Here is a 5,959-nt window from a genome sequence, read left to right as displayed (position 1 = left end):
AGAGAGAAAGGAACACAGACCTATCACTAAATAACATATCAAGCCACAGGGAAGAAGCAAAACAGAGAAAGAAAGGACAGAGAATAACTACAAGAACAACCAAAAAATAAGTTTAAAGTGGCAATAAGTACATCCCTCTCAATGATCACTTTAAATGTCAATGGACTAAATGCTCAAATCCAAAGATATAGGGTGGTTGACTGGATAAAAAAAAACAAGACCCGTCTATATGCTGCTTAGAGACTCACTTCAGAATTAAAGATGCACACAGACTGAAAGTAAGAGGATGGAAAAAGATTTTTCATGCAAACACAAATGAAAAGAAAGCTGGAATAGCAAAACCTGTATCAAACAAAGGAGACTTTAAATAAGTATGTAACAAAAGACAAAGAAGGGCATTTTATTATGATAAGGGATCAAAACAAGAAGAGGATATAACATTCACTACAATATATTAACAGGCACAAAAGGAGAACTTGAAGATAATATAATAAGAGTTAAAGACTTTTGCACCTGACTTACACGAATGGACAGATCATCTAGACATAAAAATCAATCAGGAAACATTTGTCTTAAGTGACACATAGGTGGAATTAATAGATATCTGCAAGACATTCCATCCCAAAACAGCAGAATACACATTCTTTTCAAGTGCACATGGAATAAATACTCTCCAGTATGGATCACATACTAGGCAACAAAATGAGTCTCATCAAAGCTTAGAAGATACAAATTATGAATCATTTTTTCTGACCAAAATAGTATGAAATTAGAAATCAATTACAGGAAGAAAATTGAAAAAAAAAAAAAAACACAAGCACATGGAGAATAAACAACATGGGACTAAAAAATCTAAGGGGTCAATGAAGAAATCAAAGAAAATTTTTTTAAAATTGAGACAAAATAAAATAAAAACATAGCTTTCCAAAATCTGAAATGCAGTAAAAGCAATTCTAAGAGGCAAGTTTATAGTGATATCAACCTACCTCAAGAAAACAAGAAAAATCTCAAATAAAAAACCTACCATCTAAACTGATTAGAAAAAGAACAACAAAGCCCAAAGTAAGCAGAATGAAGGAAAAAATAAAGATCATAGCAGAAATAAAATATAGATCAAAAAAACAGAAAAGATCAAGGAAACTAAGAGCTGGTTTTTTTTTAAAGATAAACAAAATTTACAATCCTTCAGCCAGGCTGATTAAGAAAGAAAGAGAACTCAAATTAACAAAATAAAGAAATGAAAAAGGAGAAATTACAACTGACTTCACAGAAATAAAAACAACCGTAAGAGAATACCACAAACAGTTATATGACAACATACTGGACAACCTAGAAGAAATGGATCAGACTGATGCTACTATTGAAACTGAATCAGTAATAATAACAACAACAACAATAACAACAACAACAAATCCAGGTCTGGCAGCATCAAGGGGAATTCTACCAAACATTTAAAGAGAGTTAATAATTATTCTTCTCAAACTATTCTAAAACATTGTAGAAGAGGGAATGCTGTCAATCTCATTCTATGTAGCCACCCTTACCCTAATACCAAAACCTGACTAAGACATTACCAAAAAAAATTACAGGCCAATATCTCTGATGAGTGATGCAAAAATCCTCAACAAAATATTAGCAAACCAAATTCAATAAAATACATAAAAATGATTATACACTATGATCAAGTGGGATCTATTACAGGGATGAAAGCATGGTTCAGTAGCCTCAAACCAATCAATGTAATATACCACATTAACAAATGAAGGATAAAAATCATATGATTACTTCAGTGGACACAGAAAAAGCATTTGACAAAATCCAATATCCATTCATGATAAAAAACCTCTCATCAAAGCGGGTATAGAGGGAATATGTCTCAACATAATAAAGGCCATTTATGGCAGGCCCAGAGCTAATATCATAGCCAATGTTGAAAGCTGAAGGTTTTTCCTCTAAAATCAGGAACAAGGCGGCGGGCTCCCTCGGGGTCCCCGCGGGCAGGCACTCCGGCAGCCGCGGCGCGATGGAGGCGCCGGCCGAGCTGCTGGCCGCGCTGCCCGTGCTGGCCACCGCGTTGGCGCTACTGCTCGCCTGGCTGCTGGTGCGGCGCGGGGCTACCGCGAGCCTGGAGCCTGCCCGCGCGCCCCCGGAGCCCGCGCCCCCGGCCGAGGCCAGCGGGGCGCCCGCGCCACCCGGTCCCTGCGCCGCGGAGTCCGCGGCCGCGCCCGAGGGGCCGGAGGAGCCCGCGCGGCCGGACGAGCCCGCAGTGTCGCCGGCGGAGGCAGAGGAGCAGGCCGCCGAGGCCAAACAGGAAGAGGAGCAGGGGCTGGACAGCGAGGAAGGTCCACCCCAGGCAGAGCCTGAGGAAGAAGACGGGGCAGAGGCCTTCTCCTTCAAATACAGCCCCGGGAAGCTGCGGGGAAACCAGTACAAGAAGATGATGACCAAAGAGGAGCTGGAGGAGGAACAGAGAACCGAGGAATAATGAAGTTATCCTTAGCCTCCTCCTAAAGGCTTTTCCTTTTGGCATCTTAAAACTTGAGCGATAAAGTGGAGTGCCCTGAGAGGAGCTGACAGGCTCTCTGGGGTGCTTCTTGCCCACGTGAATCTGCCGGGCCTAGGCCCTCAGCCAGGACGCTCCCTCGGCTGGGAGGGCCTGTCCCTCCCTGTTTGGGTGGGTCACTTTGTGAAGCTGAAGGGTCTTCCTAGACTTTTATTTCCCTTGTGACCCAACCTTCCTGTCTGCACACCCTCTGCACCTGAGATATCAACAATTTCAGCAATGTCATCATTTTACAGTTGGTAGTTTCATTCCAGCCCTCCTGCTTTTCTTCACTAAAGCCAAACCGTGAAAGACTTTGGGGTGTGATGCACAAATGAGGGAGCGGCCTGTGCGTGCTGGCTGGTCGGGGTGGTCCACTGCTCTCCTTCCCCTGGGGGCCCACCCCCTGCCCGGCTCAGTTTTGGGGGTGAGAGACCTGTACTGAGGACTGGGCAGCAAAGAACCAGGACCCGCTGCCCGCTGCCTCTTGGCCTTACTCTCTATTTAGAGCAGGCTGCAGTCCAGCCCTCGTATTACTAAGAGGCCTTTTCACTGATGTTCTTACCAGCTCAGCTGAATCTCTACCTTTGCTTTGGCAGATGCAGTAATAATGGTGTTCGCTTAAAATAGATGTCTCGACTCTGCCTTTTCCTAGGCTTCTTGGATGAGTTAGAACTTCACCAGATGATCAGATCAGTTCCAGATTGGTTTCTTGGAATTCTGTATTTGACAACATTTGTACTATGCCAAACTAATCTGCGGTTTTTAGGTAGATGTCATTTAAAACTTTTTTTTAAGCAGTAAGTTTATAGAAAAAGATTTTCTTTCTATTTAATGGAAGGCCAGGAGATGTCCAGCGTCACCCCCTCAGGCATATTACATACCCAGGGACCTTCTCCTCTGGGTTAGGTTCAGGGGTTTAGGACAGACAAGCAACAGGGCAGATGGGAGGGTACAGCTCAGTGGTAGAGTCGTGCTTAGCGTGCCCGAGGTCCTGGGTTTCATCCTCAGTCCCTCCATTAACAGCAAAAAAGAATAGGCAACAAGGCAGCCGCCACCTAGAACCATGGGACGAACGGAAGCCATGCTCCTGTGAGCACACCTGCCCCCCCACAGCAACAGCAGCAGGCCTGGATCTGACTGATTAATGGGTGACTCCCTCCACATTATTAAGTTTTTCTGGACACTTTCTGAACGTGGCTTATAGACACTGAGCTTCACGGATTCCCGATGGCTTGGATCTGTGTATTCAGCCTTTGTTCAGTCCAATAAACTTTGAGTAGATGGTCTTAAAAAAAATAAAAATAAAATAAAATAAAATAAAATCAGGAACAAGACAAAGATATTCACTCTTCATCATTTCTATTTAACATAGTATTAAAAGTCCCAGCCACAACAATCAGAAAAGAATTAGAAATAAAAGGCTTCCAAATTGAAAAGGAAGAAGTAAGATTATCACTATTTCTAGATGATATGATACTATATATATAACACCCTAAAATCTCCACCAAAAAACTATTAGAATTAATAAATGGATTCAGTAGCAGGGTACAAGATTAACATACAGAAATCTGTTGCCTTTCTATACACTAATAATGAACTGTCATAAAGAGAAGGCAAGAAAACAATCCTATTTACAATTACATCAAAAAATAAAATAAAATTCTAGAAATAAAGTAATCCAAGGAGGTGAAAGCCCTTTATTGTGAAAACTATAAAGTACTGATGAAGGAAACTGAAGACAATACAAATAAATTGGAAGGTATCTTGTGTTCATAGATTGAAAAAAATTAATATTGTTAAAATGACCATACTATCAATAAGGCAATCTACAAATTCAATGCAATCCCTAGAAAAATACCAAGGGCATTTTTCTCAGAATTAGAACAAATATTTTTAAAATTTGTCTGAAAACACAAAAAAATCCCCAAGCCAAAGCAATCTTGAGAAAGAAGAAACGAGCTTGAGGAGTCATGCTCCCTAACTTCAGAGAATACTACAAAGCTACAGTAATCAAAACAGTACAGTCTTGGCACAAAAACAGACACACAGATTAATAGAACAGAATAGAGTCCAAAAACAAATCCACACACATATGGCCAATTAACCTACAACAAAGGAGGCAAAAATATACAATGTGAAAAAGACAGTCTTTTAAATAAGTGGTGCCAGAAAAACTGGATAGGTACATGGAAAGGAATGAAATTAGAACATTTTCTTACACTACATACAAAAATAAACTCAAAATGCATTAAAGACCTAAATGCAATATCTGAAACCATAAAGCTCTCAGAAGAAAACTATAAGCTTCTAGAAGACACTCTTTGACATAAATCTTAGTGGTATTTTTAGGTTCTATCTTCTCTGGAAAAGGAAACAAAAGCAAAAATATACAAGCAGGACTATATCAAACTTAAAAACCTTTTGTGCAGTGAAGGAAACTATTAACAAAATAAAAACACAACCTACTGAACAGGAATAGGCATTTTCAAATGATATGTCTAATGAAGGGTTAATATCCAACATATTAAAAAAAAAAAGCTCATACAACTCAATATCCAAAAAAAGAGAACAATCTAATATAAAAATGGGCAGAAGATCTGAATAGACATTTTTCCAAAGAAGACATACAGATTGCCAACAGGCTTATGAAAAGATGCTCAACATCACTAATCATCATGGAAATGTTAATCAAATCCACAACGAGCTATCACTTCACACTTGTCAGAATGGCTATTGTCAAAAAGAGAGCAAACGATATTGGTGAGAATATGGAGAAAAGGGAATTCAAGTAAACTGTTAGTGGGAATTGTAAATTGGTGCAACTATTATGGAAAACAGTCGGAGGGTCTCCAAAAATTAAAAATGGAACTACCATATAATCCAGCAATTCCACTCCTTAGTATGTACCTTAGGAAAATGAAAACATTAATTCAAAAAGATAGGTATACCCCAATGTTTATAGCTGCATTATTCACAACAGTCAAGATATGGAAACAACCAAAATGTCCATCAACAGATGTATGAATAAAGAAGCTATGGTATATATGTGCAATGGAATATTACTTGGCCATTAAAAGAATGAATTTTTGCCATTTGTAACATGAATATACCTAGAGGGTACTATGCTTAGTGAAATGAGTCAGATAGAGAAAACAAATACTATATATTTTCACTTATATGTGAAATCTGAAAAATTAAAATGAATCAGTAAATATTACAAAACAGAAACAGACTCATAGATACAGAGGACAAACTAGTGGTTACCAGTGGTGAGAGGGGTCGAGGGATAGACAAAACAGGGAAAGGAGATTAAGAGTTACAAACTACTAGGTATAAAATAAATAAGATACAAGGATGCAATGTATAGCATAGGGAATAGAGCCAATATTTTATAACAATTTTCAATGAAGCATA

General features: G+C 39.3%; 1 pseudogene; it reads left to right on the top strand.

Moving 5' to 3' along the window:
- The first annotated feature begins 1,975 nt into the window (after positions 1-1,975).
- On the top strand, positions 1,976-3,017 carry LOC140688586 (matrix-remodeling-associated protein 7 pseudogene; annotated as a pseudogene).
- Positions 3,018-5,959: the final 2,942 nt, after the last annotated feature.

The sequence above is a fragment of the Vicugna pacos genome, chromosome 23, assembly GCF_048564905.1.
Source record: "Vicugna pacos chromosome 23, VicPac4, whole genome shotgun sequence".
Lineage (NCBI taxonomy): Eukaryota > Metazoa > Chordata > Mammalia > Artiodactyla > Camelidae > Vicugna > Vicugna pacos.
Note: the sequence above shows the minus strand (reverse complement) of the source record. Positions and strands in the feature narration are given on the sequence as shown.